Genomic DNA, 17,790 nt, shown 5'->3' with positions numbered 1-17,790 from the left:
AGTTAAAATCAACTCAGTCTATCAACTGGAAAAGCAAAATATTTCCTTCCATTTTGAAACCACTCTTCATGAAAAATCTATCAATTTCACAGAATCTGTCAAATTTATTTACTATGGGTTTTTACTGGTAGAATTCCTTTAAATGTTTCTGGGTTTAGTGTTTCTTCCCTAAATAGTAAAATTTGAGGCTAACTACAGTCATGAGCTACTGATTTTTTAAAATTTATTTATTAAGTATAAATGTAGAAGAGGGCACCAGATCCCGTTACAGATGGCTGTGAGCCACCATGTGGTTGCTGGGAATTGAACTCAGGACCTCTGGAAGACCAGCCAGTGCTCTTAACCACTGAGCCATCTCTCCAGCCCCAAACTATTGATTTTTTAATGCAGTTTCACGGTTGGTGAGTAACAGACACGTATGGTAGACAGGAGTGCTGGCCATTTTGCAGTGCTGGTTTTGTTGGTATATGAACCTGACCAGAGAGCCAGACAAGGGTCAAGTGATGTCACTATCAAGTTGGCAGTGGAATTAGTGAGTCCAGACAGTCTATTAGACACGGTGTTTACATAGTCACAGAAAACCTTAGGCATACCTCCAAAGGTTTTCCAGGGGAACTTTGAGAACACTATCAAAAGAACCAAGGAGAGAAAGAAGTCACCCTTCCAGAGCCTTGTCTGTGCTGACTTCTCCCAGAAACTGTCGATAGAGCCATCAGAACCCACAGAGCTGTGGACAACTCTTAGCACGTAGCTCTTAGCAAAATCCCGAGGGAGCAAAAGCACCCACACTTCAGATCCCAGCAGCGAGGAACGCTGGGTTGCTTTTACAGTCATACAGGCTGTTTGCTGACGACTCCTCATCCAGGAAGTGGTCTCTCAGAGACACCCAGATGATGGTGCCACTGTGGAGGATTGGCATGTTTCTTCAGTTGGCCGGAAGTGTGACAACTTCATCCTCATGAGGTTTTAACTATCTGTTCATTTATTTATGTTGACACAGGGCCACATTAAGTATCCTTGGTTGTCCTGGAACCTACTGTGTAGGCTGATCTCAACCTCACAGAGATCTTCTTGCCTCTACCTCTGTCCCCTGAACACTGGAAAAGTATGTATTACCACACCCGGACTAAGAGATTTATAAGTAAAAGGTCTCCAGTACTCTGAGGCCCTTTTCCTTGGAGCAGTGGCCTAGACTAGACACACACCATGCACTGGGACTGGCCTGAACCAGGCTGGAAAGTGAACAGAACAAACACCTCACACGTCCGTGACTGTCATGATTGTTCTCATAACAAGGTTTCACTAATGGTTTCAAACATTTTTTTTTTTATTTTTTGGCATTGGCCACGACTGAGGGGAGATAAGAAGGTGTTTTGTTGAGTCTGAGTCCTAGGAAAGTGGCACACATAGAATGTTCTAACTGCAAACTCTGCACTGTGTCTGCCCTTACCATTCACACTCAGCCTGGAGTCCGCAGTACGGTGAGCCTTTAGATCCAGGGACAGTAAGAGTGGTCCTCTCTGGAAACATGGGTAAAGGGGTGGCCTCCCCGGCATGGTGAGCACTCAGAGCAGGTATTTAGTCCATCCTCGCCACCTGAAGTGTTTTGACCACTTTATCATCACACAGGGAGGTCCACCCATATCACCTCGACTTAAAACAAACAGCTTACCCATCATTCAAAGCATCTACAAACTCTTGGGCAATAAAACTGCATTATACTCCACGTCCCTGATTTCACAAATGCACAAATCAAAGCTATGTATATACTACGAAGGCACAGACATATTATAATGTATCTAATAAATCCTATCCACCAACATTCCAAAGTAGAACATGTGTGATGATTTCTTTGTGGTTTTGACATGAGGTTATCTTGAATTTCCTGCAAAGACAACCATTGTACAAAAGTGTGAACCGATGTAGGGTGTTAGACAGGCAGCTTCGTGACTGTGAACGAGTTTACTGTGGACTCCTGTCTGTACAGCAATGCAAAGGAGAACTTACTTCGGATCTCCTTAGATTTTTTTCTTGCTTTCATGTATTTCTTAGTTTACATTCTAGATTCAAATACTTTAAAAGACAGAGTTGCTTACTTCCTGATTTTTTTCCCTGTCCCCAGGATCACTGGGACCCACGGGGATCACTGGGCTTTTCAGTGTTATAATGGGGGGATGCGTTCGTTAGGTGCCCACAAGGGAAGGAATGGGCCCCACACGTGGAGTCTTGTGTAAATTGTACAATGTCTGTCTAAAACTTCCGGTGGGGTTTCTCATCCAGTCCCATACTTCAGTATTTATCTTTCTGGTTTTTTCCTTAAAGGTTTGTTGGAAGCTGGAAGGACAGCTCGGTGGTTATGGGCACAGACTGCTTTTGCAGATGGCCTGGATTCTATTCCCAGCACCCACACTAGGCAACTTGTAACCACAAGTAACTCCATCTCTAGGGGATCTGATATCTCTGGCCTGAGCAGGTGCCCACATGCATGCACACATGTGCAAACCGACACACAGGTACACATAATTTAAAAATAACAAACTGAGTTTTTACCTCTAGTTTTTATTTCGAACATTGTCTACACGGACATGTGCATTATGTGCTTGCAGTACTTGAGTTGTCCAGAAGAGGGCACCAAATCCCCTGAAACTGGAGTTACAGATCATTGTGAGCCACTGCATAGTTGCTGGGAATTGAACTCAGGTCCTCTGGAAGAGCAGCCAGAGCTCTTAGACACAGACATCTCTCCAGACCCAGAGACATCTTCTTAAAGGTCCATTTCCTTTGAACTTTTCACTAAGGCTAAGGGAGAAATGGAAGTTCGTGCTCCTCCATGCCCCATGATTCTGCACACTCTAGTCAGAGAAAGATACTATAATAAAACTGACTGCATCTCTGTTATATAGTATATATTAGCTATGTATAAGAATACTAACTAAATGGAATGTATTCATATTATTCATGTGACTATATGAATCATTCATATTTTATAAGATGAGCTCATATATTATCACTTATATGTATTTAGCATCTCCCGGACAACATTTAAATCATACACTCTGCAAATGTTGCCTAGGGCATGGAGCACCTGACGCACGGGGGTAAACAGCAATTCTTGCACTTCTCTCTCAATGCAAAGATAATTGATAAAAAAACATTACAAGGTGCAAAAGTGAATTTGGGTCTCTAGTATGCAACTCGAATATTTGTGGGATGTTTTCCATTATTCTTTTTAAAATATTTCCTAACTACGCGAATGTGTGTGAACTTGCGCGTATGAGTGTGGGTGCCTTCGGTGTGCAGAGGCCACAGATACCTTGGGGCTGGAGTGAGAGACAACCATGAACTTCCCGATGTAGGTGCTGAGAGCTGGCCACGGTCCTTCGCGAGAGCAGCAAGTGCTCTTAGCTCCCTCCAGCTCCCTTCCCACTACTCCTAAATGACTGTGGGGGAGGGGGTTACCGGAACATGGAATTCACAGCAGAAGTCGGTCACTGGAAACACCAGTGCCCATTACTTGTGCACATTCTGCCAAGTCCACTTTATCAGACAGGCTCTGAGGAGGCCCAAGATACCCATGAAAACTCTCAAGGGTGACTAGAAATATGTTTACAGAAACAAGAAAGAAACCAGCTCTGCTGTCCCACTAAGAGAAGGCTGTGCTCTGTTCGGGGAACCCAGACTCCCTGGGCCTTGTATTTTCCCAGTACAATAGTGACAGCTGAGCCAATGTTCCGGGCTCTATAGGCCAATGATGGGAAGAGGCACAGCGCCATCGTTTCTGAAGCCTCGCCCTAAGCTTTGCCCCTGGCCTTCTGCTCTGGTCTACAGATGCAGAGTCAAGCAGAATGCTTGATGCTCTTCCTGGGGTGGCTCAGGTATGGCTGCAGCGCAGACTCAGACACACTTCTCTGCCTGAGGGGCCCCAAGGAAGAGGAATGGAGCAGCTGCACTCCCCACCCGACTGTGTTCCCCACACCCTGCGCTCCTCTGAACACTTTCTGGTTTCCTTCCATCAGGAGGTGGTGGCTGCTTCCTCAGCTGCCATTGCCATGCCAGGGCCGGATTCTTCCTCTGGGAGCTGATCCCAGGAAGCAAACAGAGGAGTGAGGCCGGCCAGATGGTGGCAAGCCTCCGGCAGGCACCAGGAAAGCAGCTTCAGGCCTCTCTGGGGACCTGGGAGGAACTGAACAGAACGGGCCCCAGCAGTGACTCATCAGGGATAAGGGATTTGAGACAGATGTACTGGACCCCGATGATAGCCTCAGGAATGTTTAACTTCTGACATGTCCAGAACCGGCCAAAAGTTCATCAGTCGGTCTGTCTGCCAGTGTGGTGTGAGATTCAGACCTCACATTCAGAAACCACCGAGTGGAAATGGCTAGTTTCTCAGAGTCTCACCACTGCTTCCGGGAGGCTAATGGACAATCTGCGTCCATCCAAACAAGGTCGTGCAGGACTTCTGCCTACTCCTAGGATGGCACATTAAACATCCAGGCAGCCGTGGTAAACATCCCAGCTTTCTGGTGTAAATTCCATCAAGAGCAGTCTCGAAATGAGGCAGGAATTTTGTTTTTTCTTTTTTTCTGGTGGGACCTGACTCTTTTAAGAAGTGTGCTGGCTAATTTTAGCAGTTAATTGACAGAATCTAGAACCACTTAAGAAGAGAGTTTCTCCTTTTTTTTCTTTTCTTTTCATTTTTAAACAAGGTCTCACTGTGTAGCCCTCCCTGGCCTGGAACTTGCTCTGTAGACCAGACTGGCCTCGAACTCAGAGAAACACATCCACCTACCCCTCCCCCTGAGTGCAGGAATTAAAGCCGTTGCCACTGTACCCCGGCAACTGAGGAGTTATCAGGGTGACCCGTGGGCAAGCCTGTGAGGGCCTGTTCTGACTGGTCATTGGGGTGAGAAGACCACCCTGAATGCAGGAGGCTCCAGCTTATGTCCTGGGTCCTGCTACTCCATGAGAGTAAAGAAAGCCAGCTGAGCATGGCACAGGCAAACAGCGGCCATGTTTGTTCTCTCTCTGCTCCTGACTGGGGATGTGGTGCCCGAGGTTCCTGCCTTGACCTCCCTGAAATCATGGACTACAGTCTGGAACTGGAAGTCCAATAGACATGATTGTTGTCAGGACATATTATCCCTCAGAAATGAAACCTGAACAGGAAGCCATCTGAGTCTTCCATCCCACTCCACTATGGCTCTGCCTCCACTATGGCTGACTTGGAAATGGTCGAGGTTCCTCCTGGGGAGGAGGAGCTGACACGCGTGGGGAGTCACTCTTCTTGTTGCCCAAGACAGTTTGGCTCTGGTCTTGGGAGGCATGGAAGTCTTGTGTGAAGAGAGAACTTTCTGGAAGGTGTGGCCTGGACCAGGAGACTCAGGTCTACTTGTTCACTCAGATGGCAAGACCCCACACTTCTGCCCTGAGTAGAGCTACCACAGGCCTCAAGAGGATAGGCGGAGGATAACAGACCCGCAGCCCCAACTCGGGCTCCTCCCCACATCTCCCCCCCCCCACCCACAGTCTGTCTGTCCTCCATCTTTCCAGGGTAGGAGCTTGCTAGTCTGGAACAGCTGCTGGCTGCTGGTTGAAGTCTTCCAGTAAGCAGCAGACCCTTCCTGGAGGCAGCTTTCTGTTCTCTGGAGACTTGAGGAACAGAAGCCCACTGGTTCAAAAACAGGGATAACAGGAAATCTGGAAATAGTCTTCCTTGGTTACCACCTTGTGAATATTCATTGTTTTCTACTGGAGCATCCAGTCTCCAAGTGAGGAGGCTCTAAAACCAGGTTCCTCCTTCTCTGTGTACATAAATGCTGGGTAAAGAGCGAATTATCCAGAATGGGCTTTGCCCCATGTGTGACTTGGCTGCTTGAGGAAATGATGTCTCTGTGGCTTGAACTCCACACTGGTTACTCCCCACCATTGCTGTGGTCACTTCTCACCCACATCAATGTTCCCCTTCCTGCCTTAGCAGAACAGCAGACAGTATCATTGCTGTAGTGGGACCCTGGGGTGCTTCAGAGAGCTCATGCGAAGTCACTGCTTCTCTGACCACAACAGCCACTTCTCCTCTAGGGCTCTAGAGAGCCCCACAACTTTTCCCTATGTTTGCAAACACACAGAGGATAGAACTGGAGGCAGGAGGACAGATCCTAGAAGCCACCCTTAGGCCACACTGTCTGGAAAGTTGCTGTTGCTGTTGCTGCAGTTCTGGTACTGAGTCTGGACCAACAGCTGCATGGTGGCCTTGTAACTCCACTCTGCTCCCAGAGAACTTCGGCTTTGTATGTCTTTTTGGTACAGCTGTTCCCAAGTCGTTGGCATCTTGTTCTGAGAATTAAAGAATCACGCACAAATAGCAAAGTAGCTGGGGGTTAGGGAGGTTCAGAAGCAAAATGAAGGTCCAGGCCAGATACGCTGCAGGAGAGCATAGGTAGAAGGGCCTCCTTTTATGGGTAGCAGGAGAAAGAGGAGCTGGGTGCTAAGGGTGAGATAAGAGAGGTTTTCAGTTTTGATCGACAGACTTGTAGTTTGTAAGCCTTTATTGAATAAGTTCCTTCCTATGATACGTCTGGATTTAATCATATGCAAACCAAATCATGCATGGGATAAGATGGTGAATAGGGTTCTTTTTTTTTTTTTTTTTTTGCCCTAAATATCCATTTAAAGGACACAGTTTACCTTATTGTGCATGGACCTCAAGTCAGTTTAGGCTGGGTTGACCCTTGCTTTTAGCTGCTGGATATGTTCTGGGACATGTGGAAACTAACCACAAAGCCGAGTTACCACAGGGTTGTAGGGAGGAGCAATTCACTCTAGCACTTGATGTGGGGCATTCAAGCAGCTTGGTGTAGATGGGGGTTCTGGGTTGCCAGGCACGTTGTTAGGAGGGGTGTGTGTGTAGCCCAATCCAAAGGTGGGTCCCAGGCTGTATAGTCATTCTGATGCTCACCTGCCTCTCTGTGATGGTGGGAACCAGTCTTCTCTGCAGGTAATGACAGAATCCCCAAAGCCCCACTTCCTGACTGCTGTTTCTTCTTGCTGAGTTTCCTCCTCCATGCCAAGGCATCAGCCAGCATGGTAGGGTCATGTCTATGCCCAAGTCACAGACCTTAGACTTTTCTTTTCCAAACTGAGCACATGCCTTTTAGTTGAAGTCCCAAACCGAGAAAGGTCCACTCACATCTGCTAGAATTCTTAACACTAGCCAAAGGCTTAGTAAATTTAAGATGTTTCTTTGTTTGTTTGTTTGTTTGTTTGTTTGTTTGTTTGCACAGGGCCTCACCATGTCCTCCTGGCAGCTGTGGAATTATATAGACCAGCTTGGCTTTGAACTCACACACAGCCACCTGCTTCTGCCTCCTAAGCACCATGTTTTGTGTTTTGTTTGTTTTTGTTTTCTTATGAATCTCTGACTTTAAAAAGTGTTATAAAAGACCTTTGATCTTTAAGATTCAGTGACTAATTGAAAAACACTTCCAGCCAGGTGTAGTGATGCACACCTTTAATCCCAGAACTAGGAAGGTAGAAGCAGGTGGATCTCTTTTAAGAGCAGTCTAGTCTATAAAGTGAGGTTTAGGACAGCCAGGACTATACAGAGAAAATCTGCAACTCCTGGGCATACACCCAAAAAATGCTCCACCATCCCATAAGGACACTTGCTCAACTATGTTCATAGCAGCTTTATTCATAATCACCAGAAACTGGAAACAACCTAGATGCCCCTCAACTGAAGAATGGATAAAGGAAATGTGGTACATTTACACAATGGAATATTATTCAGCTATTAAACATAAAGACATCATGAATTTTGGAGGCAAATGGGTGGAACTTGAGAATAGCATTCTGAGTGAAGTAATCCAGCCCCAAAAGGACATGCATGCTATGAACTCACTTGTAAGTGGATATTAGCCATAAATTGACGTACTGTGTTATACTCCACAGACCCAAAGAAGCTAAACAAGAAGGAAGGCCTAAGAGAGGAAGCTTGACTCTCATTTAGGAGGGCTAATAAAATAGTCAGATGGAGGGTGGGAACTGGGAGGAAAGAAGATGATGGGGAGGGGAATGGGGAGTTCAGGGACAGGTGTGGGGGAGGGACAGGAGAGATGGCCAGATGGCCATGAAATGAATGGAAATCTACAACTGACTGGGGTGAGGGGGAGAAGGGGGCATCTCTAGGAAGAGACAGACACTTGGGATAAGGGAGGCACCCAAGAATCAATGGGGGATGACCTTAGCTATGACTCCCTACATTGGGGATATGGAACCTGGAGAGGCCACCTCCTGTAGTCAGGCAGGGACACCAGTGGAATGATAAGAGACAACAACCCACCCACAAAACTTTGAACCCAAAATTTATCCTGTCTACAAGATATGCAGGAGTGGGGTAGGGAGCAGAGACTGAGGGAATGGCCAACCAGTAACCATCTCCCAACTTGAGACCCACCCATGGGCAAGCACCGATCCCTAACACTATTAATGATACTCTGTTATGCTTGCAGACAGGGGCAAGTTTTCCTCTGAGAGGCTCCACTCAGCAGATCATTCAGACAGATACAAACACCCAAAGTCAAACAGCAGACGGAGCTTGGGGACTCTTAATGGATGAATAGGAGGAAGGATTTCAATCCTGAAAGGGATTGGAACTCCACAGGAAGACCCACAGAGTCAACTAACATGGACCCTTGGAGCTCTCAGAGACTGAACCACCAACCAAAGAACATACATGGGCTGGACCTAGGCTTCCCTGCACATATGTAGCAGGCATGCAGCTTGGCCTTCATGTGGGTTCTGAACAACTGGAATGGGGGGGTGTCCCAAAAGCTGTTGCCTATATGTAGGATGTGTTCTACTAGCTGACTGGCCTCAGTGGAAGAGGAAGTGACTAGCCTCCAGAGACTTGAAGTGCCAACGTGGGGGGTACTCAAGGGGTGGCCCACCTTCTCAGAGGAGAGGGGGAAGGGAAATGGGGGAAGGATTGTGGGAGGGGGTGACTGGGAGGAGGGCAGTGAGCAAGATGTAAAGTATCTAAGTAAAACATTAAATTTAAAACAGAGAGCGACAGAAAGACAGAGAGACAGAGACAGAGAAACAACGAGAAATGCTTCCTGCAGGGATCGAAGGAGGGAGAACATCGACCCTGGCACCTTTGACCTGCTTGGTGTCTATGCCCTCCAGACTGTGCGTACTTTGTCCCCATACCATTTTTCCTGAAGTACACATTTATTAATCCAAGCACTAATGGAGTCAAAGGCAGGAGGATCAAAATTTCAATGCCAGCCTAGTCTACACACACCTGATAATTCTGTCTAGAAATGGCCTTAGTGACATCTCTCATGAATACTCTAGGCCTTCCTTAATCCAGCCCTAGTGGTGAGTTGGCTAAGCAGCGCTCAGCCAGATCTCTTGACCTCCCAAAACTTAGTTGCTTCACCTGTCCTCTCCATGGTGCTGACCATGGTCACCTAAACAAACCATGGCCTCCTGTGCTGACTGACAACAGCACTACTTACCCACAACATCACACATACTTCAAAGAAAATGTTGTCTGGCAACACAGTCCAGCACCCAAAACGTACTGCTTCTTCCCTAGTTACCAAGGCATCTGTCTACCAAGCGGAATTCCAGAGAGATGTCCCAGGAATGAACATATCCAATTGGCATGGCATCCGTGGCAGGGGTTTTGAGAGATCTGATCCAGAAGGACTTCCTCAACTCGTCTGCCCTCTGCACTCCACCTTGCTCCTTCTCTCTCAGGTCTCACTGAATCCAGACGGGCCTCAAACGCCCTGTGAAATCAATTCAGGTTGCCTTGAACTCAATCTCCCTGCCTCTACCTCCAAAGTGCTAGATGCCACGGCCAATTACTTGATTCCACTTACACAGAGACTTGAATGAGTGCATTGCATGAGAAGCTTCTGCTGATAACTCCTTGCTCCACAGCGGGGAGCCCCCAGGCTCTCTGAAGTGCCTGGGCTGTATTTGTCAAGAAGTGACACAGTTGTGTTTGAAGACTTTGCTCACATCCCTGCTAAGAAACCAACCTGAGATGATTGACATCTCTGGGAAGTCGTTTCCTGGTTTTCATGTTTGATTTTTGTACTACTGGAAGCAAAGACTGGATGTTACACGGAGGAAAGGGAGCTTTTCTTTCAAAAGACACTCAGGATGTGCAGCAAAAAACAAGACCACATTCTGAAGTGAAGCTAGTTCTGAGAGTCTATGTCCTACTTTATCATAGTAAGAGATGGCCTGAGAAGCAGAGAAAGATGCTGATTCGTGTGTGAGTGTGTGTGTGTGTGTGTGTGTGTGTGTGTGTGTTTGTGTGTGTGTGTGCGCGCGCGCGCGCGTGATGTGATGTGTGGGTAATATTTGTGTATGATGTGTGATATGTGTGTATCTGATGTGTGTGGTGTGTTATGATTGTGTGTTGCATATGTGTGTGTGGTGCGTACATGTACATCGATGTGTACACATGAAGACACCCATTGGTAACACTGGGCATCATCCTCTATCTCTCAGCCTTGTTGCCTTGACATATTGCTTCTCCCTGCCCCGGAAGTTCACTATTTTGGCTAAACTGACTGTCCAGCAAGCTCTAGCATCCATCTATGTCTGCCTCTAAAGGCTAGGGTTACAGTTACACACACAAGTCTTTAGCTTTTTACTTGGTTTCTGGGGATTTGAACTTGGGTCTCTATACACACACAGGAAGCACCCTTACTGACTAGGGTCTCTCCCAGTCCTAAGATGATTGTTTCAGTTTAGAGAAGAATGAGAATAGAAGAAGCAGGGGTGTCTCAGGGACAGGGCACCCACATTACAAAGATAGGGTCAAGCTCCCATCAGAGAAGCTAGTGGGCTTTGTCTTGGCAGGAGTTGTATGTGGAGAGTGTGGCTAATGGTCTCTGCCCAGAGAGAGAGAAAGAATCCCATTTGAAAGGAAAGGAAAGTTTTCCAAAAGTGTTGGTGAGCCCAAGTTAGTTATAGCCCAAGGTTGCAGGCATTGCATAGTGTCCCCAAGGGGAGCAGCTGGGCACACAGCATCCTGAGCAGACAGCAGATGGCCACAGAGACGCTGGTGGGCAGAGTGGCCTGGAGGACCCAGGGCAGTGGTAAGGCAGCAGGCAGGCTGAGAAAGGTGCTGGGGTACTCCCCCTGGTTTACATCCGAGAAAGTCTTCCTGGATCACTTCCTGATTCAGGCAAATGTTGTTTCTTTGATTACAACACCCAGATGGGCAGAGCTCTCCAGAGAGGCTCTCTAACCCCCTCACAGAAGCTTTCCATATGCCCTGCAGGAGCAGGACCATGATCAGGTTTTTTAGAAAGATGCCATCCCCACAGGGAGTAGGTCTAGTCATAGCCATCCTGATACCCGTTCTTGCTGCTTCTGCTCTGGAGCTTAACAGAGAAGGACAAACCAGACCTACGGGAAGGATGTTCAAGGTCATGACCACAGATCTCTTCACACTGCCCAGAATGAGAACAGGTCAGGGCACAGAGGCTGCTGCCAGGATGGGGGACACAGACAGAATGGAGCAGATGTTGGTCACTTGCAAGATTGTCTAACATATCAGTGGCTTCCTTTTTTACCTTTCTCCTTCCTTTCACAGGGCCTGGCATAGTCTAGGTGGCCTTGAACTCACTCTGGAGCAGAAGATGATCCTGAAGTTCTAATCCTCCTCCTTATATCACCAGAGTGCTGGGATCACAGGTGTGTGCCATACACCTGTCTGATACGATGCTGGGGTTGAATCTGTGTGCTTTCTGCATGCCAGGTTTGTGCTGTACCAAATGAGCCATGTCCCAAAGCTGGGATGTGTTTTCACCTTTTTCAGTAAAGGAAAAATGGAGACACAACTTTAGTATCAACCAGGAGAGAACATGGAGTATCAACCACTAAGCCCAGGTGCTTGTGTAAACTACTAGAAAGGGGGATTATAAAACATCTCCTGCAAAGGAATTTATGAAAGAAGGAAAGGCAGCTTGGTGTCAACCTCATGATGTCACCACATGATGTCAACTTCACGACACCACACTCACACTACCACTCAGGATGTGTGCCCCTCATGGTGCCACCATCACAAAGCCACCCCACAATGTCACCCTCACACTATCACACTAGAGATGCCACTCTCACAATATCCCCCTCACAGTACCACGCTGGAGATGACATCCTCACGATGCCATCCCACGATGCCACATGACCGAAGCTTTCCTCTCTATTTTACGTTCCAGGTGATTTTCCAGTTTCAGTTGAAAAATTTCTGACAAGACTGTCAAGAATCAAATTTCAATCAGAAACAAAAGCGTGTGTAACCTTGAAAGCTACCTGAACTGGAGACCAGGCTTTGAGAGGCAAAGGGCCCTTTTTAATGTATTTCAAATAGACTAGTTTAGCAACAATTTTTTTTTTTGGCTCAATAAATGACAAAAGCAGCCAAATGTTTCTCTTTGTAGCCTGGCTGGGTAAGCGCGGTGTGCATCCTGACGAGTCCCCCTGTGGTTTATTAAAGTAATCAAGGCTTGTTATAGAAAATTCCAGCAAAGTGTGTTTTATTATCTTTCGCAGGGTGAACCAAACAAGGCATGCGGTGCCCATCTGTCTGCTCCGGCTGCAGGGACTTCCAGGGCGAGGGGAGGGGGGATGCTCTCTGTCCCTTCTTGCTATGTAACCCTGTTGATGGGCAGACATGAGTGTGCACCATGAATTATTAATGGAAGAAGCTGCGAGGCCATAAATATTCAAAGGGGTACATCTGGTTTCCCCAATGCCTTATGTAAGGCAGAAAACACGCATTTTTATTGAGGCAAACAACTTGTCAACCCCAGATCTCTCTCTTGCCTGTACCCAAACACTACAAGGAGAAAAGAGAGTCTTCTGACACAGCCTATAAATGTCCAGCGGAGACGGCCCAGTGTGGGAGGGAAAGCAGGATTGCAGTCTGCAGAGACATATGAACTAGCAATGTCACTGCGTCCCCCAGGGGATGGGAAGCTGTCTGCAGGGGGTAGACAGGGGGCAATCTTTCCACCCCTGTGAACAGCTTGTTCACACAGGTGTGGTATGACATTTAAGAACAATGTGTGAAACCGCTGAAGAGACAGAGAAGGGCAGCCCCCGGGGGAGTTTCCGTCTGAGGAATGGGTAGGGTTTGGGGGTCCTCCAGCACACTGGCAGAGTCATGTCGTGCACACAGCTCTGTGTTTCTGCCTGCCATGCTCTACCAGGACCAAAGATGGAGATGCAGCATATCTTCTGGTACTCAAGAGCTCGTTGGCAACTGTAGGTCTTGAAAACGATTTGTTTATGTGTGTGCCTGTCTGTGTGCAGGTGCCTCGTGGGTAAAAAGAGGGCGCCAAATCCTTGGAACTGAAATGACAGTTGTGAGTCAAATGGTTTTGGTTCTGGGCACTGAAGTTGAGTCCCCTGCAAGAGAACTTAGTGCTCTCAACCACCAGGCCATCTCCCCCAGTCCAACAGACAGTTTTAAGAAAAGATTTAGTTATCTTTATTTATATGTATGACTGTTTTGCCTGTTTATATGTGTATATATGTACTGAATGTATGCAGTGGCTGGAGAAGCCAGAAGTGTGTATTGGATTCCTTTGGGTCTTTTTTATCACTGACAGGCACAGAACTATACATATTTGGGATTACAGTGTGTTCTTTCAATGTGTATAAATACACATAGCTATATATAAGATGTGTGGTGATGATGTCAGGGTAATTAGCATAACTGTCTCCTCAAAGATTGACTCTGTGTTAAGAACATTCGATCTTTGAAAATCCACGAGTGGGAACCCCAGGTATCCCACCCATTTGCCACAGACACAGGGGCTTACACTTTGAGCCTGAGGAAAGAAATATGTGCTGTCTATGGTTCTGAGTCTGAATTCTATTTGGTTGGTTGGTTTAGGCAAGCTTTCTCTATACAACCCTGGCTGTCCTGGAACTCACTATGTAACCCAGGCTGGTCTTGATCTCACAAAGTTCTGCCTTCCTCTGCCTTCGGAGTGCTGAAATTAAAGGTGGGCTAGGCCACACCCAGCTCTGTGTCAAGCCTCTCATACTGAACACAATGCCCTGTAATTCTACTTGTGCTGCTGACAATGACCGGATTTCTTTCACTCTTTACACCTGAGTACCACCTCCCTTTGTGCCTGTGTCTTGGTTTCCTTATCCACTGATCTCCCAGGGAGTTATGGTTCACTCCATAGCTTACCTATTGCAGGCAATCTTGACATGAGCCTTCAAGTGCAGATGACGTTCCTGGGCCTTTTTCCTTTGAACTGACGTTGAGCAGCAGGCTTGCTAACTCACAGGCCATTTTGGTGGGTATTGCAAACCATGGTGGCTTACACAGGCACCATGACACCACTGAATGGTGACACTATGACACACAGACTCACAGTGGCTTTCCACTTCTGTGTGTCCTTGTTAATGTCTTTCCTCAAAAGGGAATTGGTTCCTTTGTTCCTTCTCTTTTTGCTTTATTTCTATGACAAATCTGTGTGAGTTTCTAAACTAGGTTTGCACAATACTTCTTAAACCAGCCATTTTACCCTGTGTGGTATTAGCCCCTGGTCCCTGGAAGATGGCAATGCTACTGTAATGGTTCTACAGTCAAGCTTCAAGGGATGACCATGGAGGTGAGCAGGGAGGTTGGGTGAAGAGAGGATCCTGCACTGTGGATTCAGCCACACAAGGAGGGTGAGCTAAGCAGGACCACCCTGCTGGGAATGACACAGTTCCCAGGGAACCGTTGCACATGAAACCCAACCGCCATTTAGCTGTAGTTGTTTACAAATTGTGTTTGGCTAAAGCTCAGTCGAACACTGCAATGCTCTTAAGAAAACAAAAAAGTGGGCACTTTGGAGATGAGTGGGTTTGGCCTAATGCATAGTTGGGACAGGTAAGCCCTAAAGGGCAGTGCTGGTTTTATTATTATATAATCCTGGCAATGGGTTTGCTACTCACCCGAATGGCTTGTGTTCCTGAATGAAAAACACACACACAAACACACACACACACACACACACACACACACACACACACACACACACACACAGCCTTTATATTTTAATATGCCTTAAGCATGGCTAGGCCACTGCCTAACCTCCATGCAGTTAATCCTGAGTTATTACTTACTAATTCTATGTCTTATCTTGGCTTCTCTGGAGACAGAGAGCTGCCAACTGGGCTGTGCTCTGGACCACACTCTCCCAGCTCATTCACAGGGTGGCCATGTCTCTCTGTCCTGCACTCTTTTCTCAGGCATGGTATCTCTCCTCTCATCTACTCTCCTGGCATGGAGGCTCTCCCTTCCCCGACTTCCCTTCTCAGCCCAAAGCCTGGAGTCCTAAAATCCCACCTCTGTCTGCCCTTCCCAGCTATTAGCTGTTGGCATCTTTATTTACCAATTGGAATCAACTGGGGACATGGTCCCCGGAAGCTACATGCAGAGTTATGCAAACAATTTTGGGGACCTAAATTAACATCAGAAAACGAGCAGCATTAGGACCAACCACTACATGGCAGCAGCTGGAATACATTACAGTAAGCGACTCTTAATGTATACCTGGCCTTCATTAATAAAGCCGAGAGGCATGCGGCTCCCATCTGCTCTGTTTGTCCTGGGGTCACTGTGAGCTTTGGACCCATATCCTAGTTCTTCACCCAGCACTGAGTTTCAGGGCCATAGCTGGGTTTATATCTGTGTCTGCTGCCAGGCTTGCCCCCTGAGACCAGGCTATCTTTTCACCTCCCCTAAAGAATAAAGGACTTATCTCACCCACAACATTAAGTGACAATATCAGTTAATCCTTTGCCAGTCCAGGACTCTGTGACATTTCTAGGAGCTACTGCTCAATCCTGAGGGAGCAATTAAAGCTCCAGCAGGGATCCACTGGGGCTGAACAAGGGGAGGGTCCTGTCCTCCTTCTACATGGGTGTGGGGCTGTGAGGGGTCTGGGAGAGGCTTGATTCGGTAGCCTCCCTGCTTCTGGTCTTCAGGAGTGACTCCTGGATGAAGAGGATAAGGGATTCAGGGCAGGGGCATTTCCAATATTGTCACACTGATATTGTCACAGTGAAGACTGTCCATCAATGTAGGGGACACTAGGACCAGCTTTAGAATGACAGTCCCTTAGGACTGCCTGGGAACCCCTAGCTTGCTGAGTCTGAGGAGGGGGGAGCCTGGTATAGTGGGAAGGTTTCACCCCCATCTTTATATATTTTTGAAGGTCATATCCGGACACTCAGGCTCACCATCAAGAGTGGCCACGAGACAGAAAAGAGCCATCTTGAGTTCTAATCAGTAATGCCAAGGCAGCGTCTCCAGAAACCTCTCGATCCCTCGATGCTTCAGAGCTTCAGAGTCCACTCAGGTTCTGGCTGGTTGATACAAAGGCACACACCAGTGCATGTCTAAGGGGAAAGAAAGGTGCTGGTTTCCTGAGGCTCGCACACAAAGCCTTGCAGAAGCTAACCCCTGGACCTCAAAGCTGCATAGTTCCCAGCCTAGTACTTCTGCCTGATTCACCTCATGCTCGCTGATCAGAACTGCCTGGCCAAGCCTCACTTGACCCATCCTTGACTCTAATGACAAAATTTGACCAAGATCAGATTAAACGTAAGACCTTCTGGCTCCTAAAAGGTTAGAGTGTAGACACCGCTGTCTCCTTTGTCCTGTTCTTGTTTATTATGTGCTTGCATGTGCACACGTGTGTGTAGATATGTGTGCTGGTGCACTTGTCCACGGGGATGTGCAAGGAGGCCAGAACTTTTGGGTAAATTCTTCACGTAGCCATCTGACTAATTTTCTAAAAATTGTGCCTTTTATATACACACAGGGGCATTTTGTGTGTGTGTGTGTGTGTGTGTGTGTGTGTGTGTGTGTAATGCACATGAGCACACACACATGTGCATACACATGCATGTGCCATGGCCTGCAGAGAACGACTTACAGGAGTCAGTTTTCTCCTACCCTGTGAGACCCAGGGTTCAAGTCTTGGCCTTCAAGTTTGATAGCTAGCACCTTTACCCACTGGGCCACCTCACGAGCTCTCACCGGACCTGGAGCCCACCCGCTGTTTTGACTAGGCTTGCTAACAAGCCCCAAGATCTCCCTGCAAGGCCCCAGCGCAAGGGTTGACACCTAGCTTTATGTGGGTGCTGGGAATCCAAACTCAGATCCACTCAGAACTCACTGAGCCTCTCCCAGCCTCTTTTATTCTAAACATTTTTTAATACAAAGCAGATTTGAAAAAGGTTGCAGAGATAGTACAGAGCCCCAGATGCCTTGCCCACCATTCCTCCTATCTTAACACCCCATGCCCATGTGGTCTAACCCGGTTACTGAATTCATGTGGCTTGTTACCGACTGTATTAGTCACAGAACTTATGGGATAAGTATCTATCTACATATCTATCCATCTATCTATCTATCTATCTATCTATCTATCTATCTATCTATCTATCTAACCTTCTATCTATCTATCTACTGCTATATTGTATATATGTATGGAATTTATTGCAATGACTTACAGGCTGAAGTCCAACTAAGCCAACAATGGTCAGATATGAATGGGAAGTCCAAGAATCCAGTAGCTGCTCAGTCCCATGAGGCTGGGTGGTTCAGCTGGTCTTCGGTACAAGCTGGAATCCTGAAGAAGTGCCCTCTAACAGATGTGCTGGCAGGTGAGTGTGAGCAAGCAAAGAACAACCTTTCCTTTTTCCGCTGTCCTTAGTTGTGCCTCCAGCGGAAAGTGTAGCGTGGAT

The sequence above is a fragment of the Rattus norvegicus genome, chromosome 4 (genome assembly GCF_036323735.1).
Source record: "Rattus norvegicus strain BN/NHsdMcwi chromosome 4, GRCr8, whole genome shotgun sequence".
Classification (NCBI taxonomy): domain Eukaryota; kingdom Metazoa; phylum Chordata; class Mammalia; order Rodentia; family Muridae; genus Rattus; species Rattus norvegicus.
The sequence above is the reverse complement of the archived record's forward strand: the minus strand, read 5'-3'. Positions refer to the sequence as shown.